Raw genomic sequence first — 17437 nt, forward strand, 5'->3', positions numbered from 1 at the left:
GCCAACTTTTTAACTCTCCTCTTTCACTTTCATCGAGAGGCTTTTTAGTTCCTCTTCACTTTCTGCCATAAGGGTGGTGTCATCTGCATATCTGAGGTTATTGATATTTCTCCCGGCAATCTTGATTCCAGCTTGTGCTTCTTCCAGCCCAGCATATGGAAATTCCTCAAAAAACTTAGAATTACCATGTGACCCAGCAGTTTCATTTCCGGATATTTATCTGAAAGGATTCAGAGCAGGTCCTGGAGGAGACGCCTGTACCCCAGATTCACGGTAATCACAACAACCGGAGGTGGACGCAGACCAAGTCCATGGACAGACACACAGCCCTCCACATCAGAGAATATCGTGAAGCCTTAAGAAAAAGAGAGTTTGTGTGACATGGTGCAACATGTATGAGCCTCGGGGACATTGCTCAGAGAAATAAGCCAGTCCCCAGAGAGCCAACCCTTCAGGTTTCCCCTTCTGAGAGATTAACCCTGGAGGAGTCCATTTCTTAAAGACAGAAGGATGTCACATGCCAGGGCCAGGGAGGGATGGAAGAGCAGCTGTGTTTAGTGGGAAGAAAGTGTCACTCTTCCAAGATGGAAAAGATCTGGAAATCTGTTTCCCAATAATAGGAATGTACTTGATTAACATGACTGAATTGTGCACTTAAAAATGGTCACGTTGGTAAATTGAATGTGTGTTTTTCACCATAACTTTAAACATGTGCTCCTTTAACCTTATCCACAGGAGTGAATAATTAAAATTTAGAGACCTACGTGTAGGTATTTGGAGTCTGGTGGATTTAGAGTGAAAAAGTTGGAAGTTTGGGAGAGCTAGCAGTTTATCAGAGCCTCTTTCTTAAATAAGCCACATAAGCTGTCATTCTTTATGGGACCTTTTTTTAATTATTATTATTCCCTTTAAGCATGGCCTTGAGTTTTGGTGTGGGGGAGAATATGTGAATGTTGAATCAAAGATGCATTGCTGGCATATTTTATGAAGATTCCCTACAACCCTATAAAGCACCACCGGGGGTGGGGGTGGGGAAGTTACTTTCATTCTGCTTGACATGGAACTAGGCAGCAAGGTTTCCAGTCAAAACAAACATTGTTAGAAAAAGTAATCGTCTTGGTCCAACACTCCCGCCTGCTTTCAGAGTTGGGCAAAGATGTCCCTTCAGAAGGTGCAGTACTGGTCCACGTCCCCAACACAATGAGCTGCGGTATCGGTGAGTTACGGTGACAGATGATGAAATTGCGTGGAGATCATACAGCAGCTCGGGCCCGGTGGGACAGATGGAGATGCTGTGATGGGATGCCTCCACCTTCGGGGGGAGCTGTGACGGAGCTGGGGGACGCCGGCAGCATGGGGGACCACGCATGTAGGAACCGCGCTGACTGCAGCCGGTTGTCCTTGGACCACGGCCGCCAACCCAGGAGCAGCGCCGCCCGCCCGCGCTGTGAGCTGCCGGTGACTCTGCTGTTGCATCCCCCTCGCTGACCAGCCCGGCGCGGGGGCCTGCCGGCACCCAGGGACCCCGTGTGAGGCCCAACTGTCCAGACATCATGGCCAGCCCACCTGGCCCCGGGAAGCCCCCCAGCTGGAGAGCAGTCGGCATCCTCGGCTTCCTCCACCCGGAAGACCGCGGGTTCTCACGGCCAGGGAGAAGCCGGGCGGTCTCCTTGAGGGCCGGGTGCTCACCGCCAGGCTGCTCTGCTACTCCCGCCGCGTGCCTGGTGGGAGCTCGGTCCCCGAGGAGGGGGACCGGGAGGATACACACGACGACCTCCTGCCCCGCCCCTGGGCAGGAAGGAGCAACCCGGGCCCAGAGAACAGGGCCGGCTCCTGGCGGGGACAGGGCCAGCAGCGGCGGCATCCGGGTCCAAAGGGTTACGTCCCGTAACCGAGGCAGAGAGACTCTCAAATGCACCTTCCAGAAAACATCCCTGCCTGTGTTGCATTGTTTAATTAGCCAAGCAACTTAGAGAAGCCTGTTCATAGCAGTGATGATGAAGGGTGATGCTGGATGACAGTTTTGGTCCAGTTAACCGCCCCATCCCATCTCCCCTGCTGACATCCTGGGAGACCTCTCCTCCCGGAAGCACTGAGCTGACGGTCCTCCTTTCCTCGCTCGTCTCACAAACAGGAAGGGCTCTGCCTTTAGTGTTTGAGGAAAGAACGGCACCAGAATAAAGCCTCACCGGTTCCCCCAGGCTCTGAAGGCTGATGACACATAGTACCGCTTCCGAGACGGCTCCTCTGGGATAAGCAGGGAGCTCTCCCTTCAGCATCCATCAATGCCCGATACCCTAACATCCTTATTTTTGCTTAAAGTTCATCAAAGAAAGAGCTCTTTTCCAAAGATCCATTTAAAGAAATAAAGGGGAGAAGCACTTTATTCCTTTATATGCAGAAAACAAAACCTTACCCTATGTTTTTCCCCTTCCTAAACACCGAAATACTTATACACTCATTTAGACACCGGGGTGTTCACAGTTGAAGTCCATCAGCTGCTAACCCGACAAAACAAGTTTCTCCCTCTGAACCTCCCTGGCCAGACTTGCAGGGGTAAAAACACGCCGCCTGATTCATGCAGAACACCGTGGACAGAAAGTCTTTGAATTCTGCAGGGAAGTCCTGGCCTGAAGCGGGGACCCTTCGCCGCGAAACACAGGGCAAGAGCGTCACCTGGTGGCTGGATCAGGTGTTGCGTGCTTGTTGTCAAGGCTCCCGTTCCCATCCTCACTCTGCAGGATGTTTGGTTTAGTCCCTCAGTCGTGTCAGACTCTGCAACCCCATGAACTCTACCCTCCAGGCTCCTCTGTCCACGGGATTCTCCAGGCAAGAATACTGGAGTGGGTTGCCATTCCCTTCTCCAGAGGATCTTCTCTTTCTATTAAATAGCTGGAGGAGGAAATGGCAACCCACTCCAATATTCTTGCCTGGAGAATCCCATGGACAGAGGAACCTGGTGGGCTCTGGTCCACGGGGTCGGCTGCAGCACCCAAGCTTCAGAGGACAGGGTCCCTCGACCACCTGGGAGGACATGGTGCAGAGATGGCACTGCGGCCTGGCCTCACCCAGTCCTGTCCAGTCACCACCTCCTGCATTGCATTCCTGATTCTTAGGCGACAACAATCCAGGCTTCTGGATCACTTCAGTGGATGGCATCTCGTGTATGTCTACCTGGAGTGCTGGGGCGGCGGGGCGAGGGAGATGGACTGACTGTCACTGGTCAATTCGTTCCCATCGTATTTTCTCCAATTCTTCTCACAGCACTGGTCCTGTTGTATTCTAGGCATCTATGCATTTGTGATTTAGGTATTTATATGCCTGTTTCTCACAGTGAACTATGACCTCCTTCTGGCCATATAACAAAACTGTATAATTTTTTTAGCCTAAAAATAATGTTAGAGTAACAAGTAGCCACCATCCACTAACCGTGTACCCTTTGCCCAGAGCTGTGCCATTTCGTTTCGGTTTTCTGGGCCCCAAGCTGCAGCACAGCTGTGGACCTCGGTTTGCAGGTTTGGATCAGAAACCCAGAGACTGACTCACTACCCAAGACCCCAGCTGAGCCGGGGCTGGACATCCAGCCCGCCCACCTGCAAGTGGAGTCAGTTCCAGCGGCTGTTTGTCTGCCCAGTCTCCTGAATTTGAATAATTCAAAGGGCTCTTACACAGAAGGGTGGTTATGGTATTGTTTGTTTTTCCAGAAGCAGAACAAGACCGAGGGGTGGGAATTACAGAAAAGCAGCTTTCACGTGCACGTGAGGAGCCAGTCCAAAACAGCAGCACTTCTCTAATCATCAGGCTCTTCCACGTTCCAGACTCAGCTTCCGAGCTGTGACTCCCCGAGTGCGTGCTGGTGCACTCGGTTCCAGAAAAACCCTCACCAGCCCAGAGGCCAGGGGGTCACATGTTCAGTCCTGTGACAGAAACAAACGTACGAGGCCCCAGAGAAAACGGTGGGGTCAGGGTCCCCCGCAGCTAACAGTGCGTGAACGGCCCCCAGACATAGCCTACAAGAAACACAGCGACCCAACATCACGGCAGTGCGGGGGAGACTGTCTTACACTCGTGTTCCAGGCGTCTATCGAACATGTATGTCACCATCTGTTTCTCAGCCTTGTGTCACAAGTCTTGGTGTGTATGCTGAACACACTGTTGCTTTTCTAGTTAGAAAGAAAAAAAAAGTGTAGTTAATGCCTGCTTCAGATCTTCTGACATGCTATCATTTTCATGTTAAAATTATTAAATTATTTCATGAATACCTGACCTTTTAAACACATAAAGAGAGTAAGGGCCTAAACATATACTTGTTCTGAGGACTTACCCAGAAAATCACAAGCCATAGCGGTGAGCTGAATGTCCACAGTCAAAACTGCAAGCTTGTTTCATCACTTATTTTATATTTTGCCTGATCATGTTTCACTTGAGTAACCACACTTATTGCTGCTGCTTCTGCTGCTGCTGCTGCTAAGTCACTTCAGTCGTGTCCGACTCTGTGTGACCCCATAGATGGCAGCCCACCAGGCTCCCCCGTCCCTGGGATTCTCCAGGCAAGAACACTGGAGTGGGTTGCCATTTCCTTCTCCAATGTGTGAAAGTGAAAAGTGAAAGTGAAGTCGCTCAGTCGTGCTTAGTGACCCCACGGACTGCAGCCTACCGGGCTCCTCCATCCATGGGATTTTCTAGGCAATAGTACTGGAGTGGCTTGCCATTGCCTTCTCCGAACCACACTTATTAGGGAAGAAAAATACAGTAACTATCCAATCTCACATACAGTTTGTCAAAGATAGCCATGCCAGGACTCATATTAATGAAAATGTCCCAAGGCTGTAAAGTTCCCCCGGGCTGGATTGAAGCCGAGGAGAAGATTGCTCCCAGAGGAAGTTCACGGGTACCCGTGACCGGTGCTCATGGGCACCTGCCTCCCACTCTCTCCTGAAAGGGTGGCCCTGCCTCAGTGTCGTCCTCAGCATGGCAGTGCATTGTATTTTCCCAGAGACCTGGATTTAAATGCAAAGATAAATCAGTCTGTCCGCCCATCTCCCTGCTCAGAAGGAATTTATGAAATTACCTGAATGATTGAATCCTGTCAGAAAAATAAACCGGCCTCGGTTCTCCCGCTTGGGCTGGTGGTGGGGAGAGGGACAGGGTGCTGGAGCTGCGAACCTCCTTAATTAGATTCTCACGTCACTTAACCTGATTTCCAGGCATCAAGTTCCTGGAGACCAGCTGTCCTTCACATTCCCGTATTGACTTTGATCACTTTTACTTTGTTTTATTAAGTTAAATTCTATCAAGATTGATAAATGAGCATTGTAGAAAAGCCAGGAGCCTCCGTGGCTCTGGAGGTTGGCGGAGCAGGGGGCGCTGTATCCATTTCCCACTTCGGTCCCTGGAGTTCCCTGTTGTCTCATTTAAGGGAACGTCTGTAGACTCCGCAGTGACCAGGCAGCTCCTGCTTCTTAGGAAAAACGCTTTCACACCCAGACTGGAAGGGAGAGACTGGCCTGATTCCCTCAGGAGTCCCGAAAGTATGCAGAGCACCCCCCACCCCACCCCCAGAAGCCTTGCCACTGCAGAGGAGGCGGACAGGGGCCTGCTGCGTGGATGGGCCCCGAGTGTGTTCACAGGAGGTCACACTCAGCTGTCTGGGACCCAGGGGACACTGACGGGCACCTGTATGGTGTTGGGGTGAAGCACGTGGGCAGGGGGTAGGGAGATGGGTCACCCACACCTGCTCCACGTCCTGCTGACACAAAGCAGCAGCCTTTCAGTGACCTGCGCCCGCCATGGTCAAGAGCGCAGGTGGCTCAGCTGGGGCCCATGACACTGAGGAGAGCAGCCGGGCACGCTCAGACTCCACCAGCATCCGCCCTGCCGGGCCTGAGCCTGGCCCCACCCTCACGGTCAAGCCCCACGGTCGGGGGAGGACCTGTTATTCATCAGCATTTGCTTGAGGAGGTAATACTCCACCCGGTTCATCAGTGTCCCCTGCTAGAGAGAACACACGCTTCCTTCTCGCTCACTGCAGCAGCTGTCACTGCTGCATAACAAACCGCCCCACACGGAGGGCATCCGGGACTCATGGGCTTCAACCCACCAGCCAGGCTATGCTGCCCTCAGCGGGGCCTCTGCATGAGTCTGCGGTCAGCTGGCAGGGTGTGTTCAGTTCAGTTCAGTTCAGTTCAGTGGCTCAGTCATGTCCGACTCTCTGCGACCCCATGAATCACAGCACGCCAGGTCTCCCTGTCCATCACCAACTCCCGGAGTTCACTCAAACCCATGTCCGTAGAGTCGGTGATGCCATCCAGCCATCTCATTCTGTCGTCCCCTTCTCCTCCCGCCCCCAACCTTTCCCAGCATCAGAGTCTTTTCCAGGATGTGTTAACAAGTGCTAATCATTACAAATGATAAAATGCACTTCACTTCACTAAACTGAACTTCTGTTCATCAAAAAAAATCAATTTAAAAAAAAAAAAGACAGTAAGCCTAGAAAAAAGAATCCCAACACTCATATCTTGGGCTTCCCTAATAGCTCAGTGAGGAACCCACCTGCTAATACAGAAGACTCGGGTTTGATCCCAGGATCGGGAAGATCCCCTGGAGAAGGAAGTGGAAAACCACTCCAGGATTCTTCTGGAAAGTCCCATGGACAGAAGAGCCTGGTGGGCTACAGTCCATGGGGTCACAAGGAGTCAGACATGACTTAATAATGTCTGTTCATCAAAAAATCTATTTAGAAAAAAATAAGACAGTAAGCCTAGAAAAGAGAATCCCAACACATATAACTTTAAAAAGACATATATAAAGAATGTAAAAAGTACTGGAAATCAGTAATAAACATAACAATCAGTTTAAGAAGTTGTGCTTATTATTCTGAAGTTTACTTTAAAGTCGGTCAGTGGAGGAGGCGGTCCTAAGATGGCGGAAGAATAGGACGGGGAGACCACTTTCTCCCCCACAAATTCATCAAAAAAACATTTGAATGCTGAGTAAATTCCACAAAAGAACTTCTGAATGCTGGCAGAGGACATCAGGCACCCAGAAAAGCAGCCTATTGTCTTCGAACGGAGGTAGGAAAAAATATAAAAGATTAAAAAGAGACAAAAGAGGTCGGGATGGAGATCTGTCCTGGGAAGGGAGGCTTTAAGAAGAGAGAAGTTCTATACATCTGTGTCTCTTTTGCTGTCTCGTATACAGGGTTATTGTTATCATCTTTCTAAATTCCATATAGATGCATTAGTATACTATATTGGTGTTTTTCTTTCTGGCTTACTTCACTCTGTATAATAAGCTCCAGTTTCATCCACCTCATTAGAACTGATTCCAGTGATTTGGGAGAATGGCATTGAAACATGTATATTATTATCATATGTGAAACGAATTGCCAGTCCAGGTTTGATGCATGATACAGGATACTCGAGGCTAGTGCACTGGGATGAACCAGAGGGATGGGATGGGGAGGGAGGTTGGAGGGGGGCTCAAGATGGGGGAAACATGTATACCTGGGGCAGATTCATGTCAACGTATGGCAAAACCAATACAATATTGTAAGGTAATTAGCCTCCAATTAAAATAAATTAATTTTTAATAAAAGAGTTTTCACACACCTGGAAACACTCACTGGCGAGTCTGTGGCGAGCCTTGGAACCTCAGAGGGCAATATAACTGGGAGGAAAAATAAATAAATAGTCAAAACCCACAGATTATGTGCCCATTGGTAACTCCCAGCGGAGATGTAGCACAGGAGCCCGCATCCCCCACTAGCAAACGGGGGCTAGGCAGGGAGGCGGGGGCTGCATTGCTTAGAGTAAGGAGCTGTCCTGAATGCCCCGAAGGCAATCTAAGGGAACTAACATGGGATAGCAAAGCAGACTGTGGGATAGCTACCCCGTGAAAAGGTGAAAAGCCTTAACCTAAGACACCACCAGACCCGCTCACAGAACAAAGAACTGAACAGAGCTAGCAGGCTGTGGACAGCCCATCCCCCACTGAGACAGGCAGGGGAGGGCAGCCAGAGCTGAAAGGGGGCAATTGCAGCCCCAGAGAGGCATCATCTACCAAACTGCAAGCAGGCTTCATTGCTAACCAAGATTTATTGGGATTCTGGACAGTCAACATCCGCCTGAGAAGGTGCGCTGGTCGTACACCCAGAAAACCAAGCAGCAGGGACAGGGGAGATGATAAGTCACAGCCACTGTGCTCACCAAACACCTGGTCACCTGAGCTGCTCAGACCAGGGAAGGGCACAAAACGCAAGCCCAACCAAGTCTGCACCTCTGTAGAGTACCCAAGTACCTGAACCTGAGCAGCTTAGACCTGGGAAGTGCATGAAACCCAGGGCCCTCCTCAGACAGTTCCTGGCAGAGCAACCTAGAGCCTGAGCAGTATAGACTGGGACAGCAGACACGCCGCGAGTGGGGGCAAACCCAGTGTGGCTGAGACACTGCGAGCACTCCTCGCAGATGCCAGGGATATTTGTCTGCAGCCCCCTTCCTCCCTCCCCACAGCACGACTGAACAAGTGAGCCTTAAAAAGTGCCCACCACCACCCCCTAGTGTCAGGGCAGAAATTAGACACTGAAGAGACCAGCAAACAGAAGCTAAAACAGAGGGAACCGCCTTGGAAGTGACAGATGGAGAAGTCTAGAGGCTACTGCAAGAATAAGACTGAAAACTAGAGGCAGGAGGCTTAAGTCCAAATCCTGAGACCAGAGAACTCCTGACTCCAGGGAACATTGATCGATAGGGGCTCCTCAAATGCCTCCAAAGCTACACTGAAACCAAGCACCGCCCAAGGGCCAACAAGTTCCAGAGCAAGACATACCACGCAAATTCTCCAGCAACACAGGAACATAGCCCTGAGCTTCAATATACAGGCTCCCCAAAGTCACTCCAAACCCACTGACATCTCACAACTCATTACTGGACACTTCATTGCACTTGAGAGAAGAAATCCAGCTCTATCCACCGACACAAGCTTCCCTAACCAGGAAACCTTGACAAGCCACCCGTCCAACCCCACCCACAGCGAGGAAACTACATAATAAAGAGAACTCCACAAACTGCCAGAAGACGGAAAGGCCACCCCCAAACACAGCAATATAAGCAAGATGAAGAGGCAGAGAAATACCCAGCAAGTAAAGGAACAGGATAAATGCCTACCAACACAAACAAAAGAGGAAAAGATAGGAAATCTACCTGATAAAGAATTCCAAATAATGATAGTGAAAATGATCCAAAATCTTGAAAACAAAATAGAGTTACACATAAATAACCTGGAGAAAAGGATTGAGAAGATGCAAGAAAGGTTTAACAAGGACCTAGAAGCAGTAAAAAAGAGTCAGTATACAATGACTAATGCAATAAATGAGATCAAAAACACTCTGGAGGGAACCAACAGTAGAATAACAGAGGCAGAAGATAAGATAAGTGAGGTAGAAGATAGAATGGTAGAAATAAATGAAATAGAGAGGAAAAAAGAAAAACAAATTAAAAGAAATGAGGACAATATTAGAGACCTCTGGGACAATGTTAAACACCCCAACATTCGAATCATAGGAGTCCCAGAAGAAGAAGACAAAAAGAAAGACCATGAGAAAAGACTTGAGGAGATAATAGTTGAAAACTTCCCTAAAATGGGAAAGGAAATAGTCACCCAAGTCCAAGAAACCCAGAGAGTCCCAAACAGGATAAACCCAAGGCAAAACACCCCAAGACACATATTAATCAAACTAACAAAGATCAAACACAAAGAACAAATATTAAAAGCAGTAAGGGAAAAGCAACAAATAACACACAAGGGGATCCCCATAAGGATAACAGCTGATCTTTCAATAGAAACTCTTCAGGCCAGGAGGGAATGACAGGACATACTTAAAGTGATGAAAGAAAATAACCTACAGCCCAGATTACTGTACCCAGCAAGTATCTCATTCAAATATGAAGGAGAAATCAAAAGCTTTACAGACAAGCAAAAGCTGAGAGAATTCAGCACCACCAAACCAGCTCTCCAACAAATGCTAAAGGATCTTCTCTAGACAGGAAACAGAAAGGGTATATAAACTCGAACCCAAAACAATAAAGTAAATGGCAACGGGATCATGCTGCTGCTGCTGCTAAGTCACTCCAGTCGTGTCCAACTCTGTGCGACCCCATAGACGGCAGCCCACCAGGCTCCCCCATCCCTGGGATTCTCCAGGCAAGAACACTGGAGTGGGTTGCCATTTCCTTTTCCAATGTGTGAAAGTGAAGTCGCTCAGTCATGTCTGACTCGTAGCGACCCCATGGACTGCAGCCTACCAGGCTCCTCCGTCCATGGGATTTTCTAGGCAAGAGTACTGGAGTGGCTTGCCATTGCCTTCTCCGAACGGGGTCATACTTATCAATAATTACCTTAAATGTAGCTGGGTTGAATGCCCCAACCAAAGGACAAAGACTAGCTGAACAGATACAAAAACAAGACCCCCATATATGTTGTCTACAAGAGACCCACCTCAAAACGAGGGACACATACAGACTGAAAGTGAAGGGCTGGAAAAAGATACTCCACGCAAACAGGGACCAAAAGAAAGCAGGAGTAGCAATACTCATATCAGATAAAATAGACTTTAAAACAAAAGCTGTGAAAAGAGACAAAGAAGGACACTACATAATGATCAAAGGATCAATCTAAGAAGAAGATATAACAATTATAAATATATATGCACCCAACATAGGAGCACCGCAATATGTAAGACAAATGCTAACACCTGTGAAAGGGTAAATCAACAATAACACAATAATAGTGGGAGACTTGAATACCCCACTCACACCTATGGATAGATCAACTAAACAGAAAATTAACAAGGAAACACAAACGTTAAATGATACAATAGTCCAGTTAGACCTAATAGATATCTATAGGACATTTCACCCCAAAACATGAATTTCACCTTTCTCTCAAGCACACATGGAACATTCTCCAGGATAGATCACATCCTGGGTCATAAATCTAGCCTTGGTAAATTCAAAAAAATTGAAATCATTCCAAGCATCTTTTCCGACCACAGTGCAGTAAGATCAGATCTCAATTATAGGAGAAAAACTATTAAAAATTCCAACATATGGAGGCTGAACAACACGCTGCTGAATAACCAACAAATCATAGAATGAAATCAAAAAAGAAATTAAAATATGCATAGAAACGAATGAAAATGAAAACACAACTCAAAACCTGTGGGACACTGTAAAAGCAGTGCTAAGGGGAAGGTTCATAGCAATACAGGCATACCTCAAGAAACAAGTCAACTAAATAACCTAACTCTACACCTAAAGCAACTAGAAAAGGAAGAAATGAAGAACCCCAGGGTTAGTAGAAGGAAAGAAATCTTGTAGAAATAAACGCAAAAGAAACAAAAGAGACCATAGCAAAAATCAACAAAGCCAAAAGCTGGTTCTTTAAGAGGACAAATAAAATTAACAAACCACTAGCCAGACTCAACAAGAAACAAAGGGAGAAAAATCAAATCAATAAAATTAGAAATGAAAATGGAGAAATCACAACAGACAACACAGAAATACAAAGGATCATAAGAGACTACTATCAGCAATTATATGCCAATAAAATGGACAACCTGGAAGAAATGGACAAATTCTTAGAAAAGTACAACTTTCCAAAACTGAACCAGGAAGAAATAGAAAATCTTAACAGACCCATCACAAGCATGGAAATTGAAAGTGTAATCAGAAATCTTCCAGCAAACAAAAGCCCTGGTCCAGACGGCTTCACAGCTGAATTCTACCAAAAATGTAGAGAAGAGCGAACACCTATCCTACTCAAACTCTTCCAGAAAATTGCAGAGGAAGGTAAACTTCCAAACTCAATCTATGAGGCCACCATCACCCTAATACCAAAACTGACAAAGATGCCACAAAAAAAGAAAACTACAGGCCAATATCACTGAGGAACATAAGATGCAAAAATCCTTAACAAAATTCTAGCAGTCAGAATCCAACAACACATTAAAAAGATCATGACCAAGTGGGCTTTATCCCAGGAATGCAAGAATTCTTCAATATCTGCAAATCAATCAATGTAATACACCACATTAACAAATTGAAAAATAAAAGCCATGTGATTATCTCAATAGATGCAGAGAAAGCCTTTGACAAAATTAAAAATCCATTTGTGTTAAAAAAAAAAAATAACCCTCCAGAAAGCAGGAATAGAAGGAACATAACTCAACATATTAAAAGCTATATATGACAAACCCACAGCAAACATTATCCTCAATGGTGAAAAATTGAAAGCATTTCCCCTAAAGTCAGGAACAAGACAAGGGTGCCCACTCTCTACTATTCAACATAGTTTTGGAAGTTTTGGCCACAGCAATAAGAGCAGAAAAAGAAATAAAAGGAATCCAAAGTGGAAAAGAAAAAGTAAAACTCTCACTGTTTGCAGATGACATGATCCTCTACATAGAAAACTCTAAGGACTCCACCAGAAAATTACTAGAGCTAAGCAATGAATATAGTAAAGTTGCAGGATATAAAATCAACACACAGAAATCCTTGCATTCCTATACACTAATAATGAGAAAATAGAAAGAGAAATTAAGGAAACAATTCCATTCACCGTTGCAATGAAAAGAATAAAATACTTAGGAATATATCTACCTAAGGAAACAAAAGACCTATATATAGAAAACTATAAAACACTGGTGAAAGAAATCATAGAGAACACTAATAGATGGAGAAATATACCGTGTTTGTGGATTGGAAGAATCAATATTGTGAAAATGAGTATACTACCCAAAGTAATCTATAGATTCAATGCAATCCCTAGCAAGCTACCAACAGTATTTTTCACAGAGCTAGAACAAATAATTTCACAATTTGTATGGAAATACAAAAAACTTCGAATAGCCAAAGCAATCTTGAGAAAGAAGAATGGAACCGGAGGAATCAACCTGCTGGACTTCAGGCTCTACTACAAAGCCACAGTCATCAAAACAGTATGGTACTGGCACAAAGACAGAAATATAGATCAATGGAACAAAATAGACAGCCCAGAGATAAATCCATGCACCTATGGACATCTTATCTTTGACAAAGGAGGCAAGAATATTCAGTGGAGAAAAGACAATCTCTTTAACAAGTGGTACTGGGAAAACTGGTCAACCACTTGTAAAAAAATGAAACTAGAACACTCCCTAACACCATACACAAAAATAAACTCAAAATGGATTAAAGATCTAAACCTAAGACCAGAAATTATAAAACTCCTAGAGGAGAACGTAGGCAAAACACTCTCCGACATAAATCACAGCAGGATCCTCTATGACCCACCTCCCAGAGTGATGGAAATAAAAGCAGAAATAAATAAATGGGGCCTAATTAAAATTAAAAGCTTCTGCACAGCAAAGGAAACTATAAGCAAGGTGAAAAGACAGCTTCAGAATGGGAGAAAATAATAGCAAATGAAGCAACTGATAAAGGATTACTCTCAAAAATATACAAACAACTCCTGCAGCTCTATTCCAGAAAAATAAACGACCCAATCAAAAAATGGACCAAAGAACTAAACAGACATTTCTCCAAAGAAGACATACATATGACCAACAAACACATGAAAAGATGCTCAACATCACTCATAATCAGAGAAATGCAAATCAAAACCACAATGAGGTACCCTGTCACGCCAGTCAGAATGGCTGCTATCCAAACATCTACAAGCAATAAATTCTGTAGAGGGTGTGGAGAAAAGGGAACCCTCTTACACTGTTGGTGGGAATGCAAACTAGTACAGCCACTATGGAGAACAGTGTGGAGATTCCTTAAAAAACTGGAAATAGAACTGCCATATGACCCAGCAATCCCACTTATGGGCATAAACACCAAGGAAACCAGAATTGAAAGAGACACATGTACTCCAATGTTCATTGCAGCACTGTTTCTAATAGCCAGGACATGGAAGCAAGCTAGATGTCCATCTGCAGACGAATGGATAAGAAAGCTGTGGTACATATACACAATGGAGTATTACTCAGCAATTGAATACATTTGAATCAGTTCTGAGGTGGATGAAACTGGAGCCTATTATACAAAGTGAAGTAAGCCAGAAAGAAAAGTACCAATACAGTATACTAACGCATATATATGAAACTTAGAAAGATGGTAACGATAACCATGTAAGTGAGACAGCAAAAGAGACACAGATGCATAGAACAGTCTTTTGGACTCTGTGGGAGAGGGTGAGGGCGGGATGATTTGGGAGAATGGCATTGAAACATGTATATTATCATATGTGAAACGAATCACCAGTCCAGGTTCGATGCATGATACAGGATGCTCGGGACTGGTACAGCAGGATGACCCAGAGGGATGGGATGGGGAGGGAGGTGGGAGGGGGGTTCAGGATGGGGAACACATGTACACCCGGGGCGGATTCATGTCAGTGTATGGCAAAACCAATACAATAATGTAAAGTAATTAGCCTCCAATTAAAATAAATAAATTATTAAAAAATTAAGTCAGTCAGTGATCATAAGAGGTGACACATGGGTTTAAGATGCCCGCATCCCAGAATGACAAGTGTGAGCATCAAGGACCTAATTCTTAAAAGTAGTTGCTATTCCTGAGAAGCATCTCTGCATCCTCGGAAGAAGCAGACAGAGGGGACAGTGTCCACAAAGGAGTCTCAGACCCGCTTGAGACTCAGGCACTGGGAGAAACAGCACTCATCCCTCTCGGGCCGGGAATCTGGAAGCCTTGCTCACAGTCTCACAGAGGGAGCAGCAGCTCGCAGAGCAGCTCATCCCTGAGCTCCACTGCTGGTCCCGATCTGCCTGCTCCCTTCGGGCGAGTCGCTGCCCGTGTGATGTCCCCAGTGAGGCGGGGGCTGACCACCAAAGCACCAAGGCAGCCTCCAGCCTCGCGCCTTGGAACACCCCACGGTCTGCGCTCTTGTGGCTATGTAAACAGGCTGCTGGGTCTGGTGGGGTGCGCACCGCAGGGGGGACACCTGAATGTCCTGGAGTGTGGAGAGAATACAGGCCACAGTAGGAATGTATTAACAGTATCTGACGTGCCTGTGCGTATATCCAGAAGCTACATGCACCCCTGTGTTCACCGCAGTACTATTCACAACAGCCAAGATGCGGAAGCAACTTCGGTGTCCATCAGTAAAGGAGATGGGGTACATGTATGCAGTGGAATATTACTCAGGCATAAAGAGGAATGAAATAATGCCATTTGCAGCAACATAGATGGGCCTAGAGATTATCATACTAAATGAAATAAGTCAAAGACAAATGCCACACGATATCACCTATATGTGGAGTCTAAACTATGACACAGCTGAATGTATTTACAGAACAGAAAGACTCACAGACACAGAAAACAAACTTGTATCGCCAAGGTGGGGAGTGGGGGAAGGATGGTTGGGAGTCTGGAATTAGCAGATGCAAACTATGACACGGAGAATAAATAAACAAGGCACTACCGTACAGCACAGGGAATGACATTCAGTCTCCATGAAAAACCAGTTCAACAGGTTAAAAGTTTAACCCTGAAGCCAGGCTTCTGATCCTGGCTCTGCCACTGACTGGTTCTTTTTCTTGGGCAAAATAATCTGGTTTTGGCTCAGCTTCCCCATCTATAAAGTAAGATGCTTTCAGCACCACCTCTTACAGGAAGTCCTTAGAATGAGAACTAAATAAGCTAATGCAGTAAGTGGCTGACACACAAGTTACTAAACTAGTGCTAAATATGATTGGGGGGAAGAGCAAGCAGACAGTACCCTCGCAGTAAAGCAAAACTGGAGAAAAGCTTTTTTCTTTACCACGATTGTGCGAATTCCACTTAGACTGGACCAGGGCCTTCCTGCAATCTGCACATACCTCTAAAAGTTTCAAGTAGGTTTGTAGAATGCAGTGAACTCAGATGGGCTTGTTACAGATACACTGTAAAACTAGGTAAAATTGGTTTTCATTTAAAAATCTATAGAAACATGAAAAGTGACTCCCAGGACAAGGAGTAAATTCTTGTCCAAGCAAATAGTATTGAATAGAAAACTGTAACACTTGCTGTTGGAAAGATGGCAGATGGTCACACACACACACCTTTTTATTAAAGAGCTAACATTTTAAATGCCTGCCCATGTAACCCTAGATACAATGATAATTAAAATACAAGTCACAGATGACAACTCCATAGGTTCAAGAAATAAACTCTGACACTAATTTATCACTTTCTCACCTTACCTAATAACGAAGGCCGCCTCTGTCGTGTCTGAGCCTTGCTGTTTCCATAATTTAGTGGAAAGGTGGAGAGCTTTTTTAAAGGAGTGCTTTGTATCCTCATTCAGAGTCAGTTAAGGAGAGTGAATCCATTCTTGATTTGCCGAAATCTTTTGATATTCAGACCCTGGTGAACCTCTTCAAGCCGCTAAACAATATAATCTTAAAATAAAACAATGAATTTGTAATGTGGTTCTTATTGTTTGAAACTGACAGCGGGGATCACACCTTGTTGTCTCATTCAATCTGTGATGCAGAGCTAACCCTTGCCCAGCAGGCATTCCTCTCAAAACACACGTGTGTGCGTGCACACACACACATAACCATATACAGACACAACCATATACAGACACATGCACACTCATACATATACACATGTACACCCATATACACACACTCACACACACATAAATACACACTCACTCACATACACACTCACTCACACGCACACACACGCAAGCACTGACACACCATCCAGAACGTGGAACATGTCTCCCACCTGCATGTTCTACGCGCAGGCATAGGGAGCTTCAGCACAGCCACCTGAAGGCTCCGGCAGCTCCTCCAATGAACCCACAGATAGCTGACACTGCCCACTGTGTGACAGCAAGGCTTTGCTCCCACAGAGAAGGTGGTCACGATCTCTCATGTCTCTACATAAATGTGCAGAAGACAGCAGGCAGTAACTCACCTCACTTGTGCATCATTGCCACAGCCCTGGGTAGATGAAACCTATTCTAGAGGGTCCAGCCCATGGGAGAGTGAGACCAAGATTCTGCCCTGAGTCAGACCTGGGCCTTCACGAGTCACGTGGAGCTTCATTTTCTGATAGCACAGATTCCTTTTAAAAGATGGAGTAAAACAAGCTTCCTAGAACATAGCACAAAGGTAACCACAGTGATTTAGTTGCCTTTTCATATGTTTATAGGCAGAAATGGAAATAAAAAATTTTCTAATTTAGAATATGGTCATAAAGCCATTTACTCAGTGCATTAGTATAATGAGTTGATTATGCAAAGGGATATTCCAAAGCCTATTTGTTGTGTTTTTTATAAAGTACATTCTAACCTCACTTAGGTGTTCACATGTGCCTCCTGCCAAGTGTGATGTTCCCTGTGGGGGAAGAAGGGCTGTGATCAGATCTGACCTCACAGTGCA

At 45.6% G+C, this 17437-nt stretch overlaps 1 long non-coding RNA gene across 1 annotated transcript; it reads right to left on the minus strand.

Annotated features, from left to right (window-relative positions):
• Positions 1-6558: 6558 nt before the first annotated feature.
• Positions 6559-17114, minus strand: LOC129549207 (uncharacterized). Its single transcript, XR_008684511.2, has 4 exons — positions 16971-17114; positions 16244-16441; positions 7611-7668; positions 6559-6732 (listed from the first exon to the last, which is right to left on the minus strand). It is a non-coding gene; the product is annotated as an uncharacterized LOC129549207 (long non-coding RNA).
• Positions 17115-17437: the final 323 nt, after the last annotated feature.

This window comes from Moschus berezovskii, chromosome 26 (assembly GCF_049115385.1).
Source record: "Moschus berezovskii isolate FMDL1 chromosome 26, NW_MosBer_1.0, whole genome shotgun sequence".
In the NCBI taxonomy this organism is placed as follows: Eukaryota; Metazoa; Chordata; class Mammalia; order Artiodactyla; family Moschidae; genus Moschus; species Moschus berezovskii.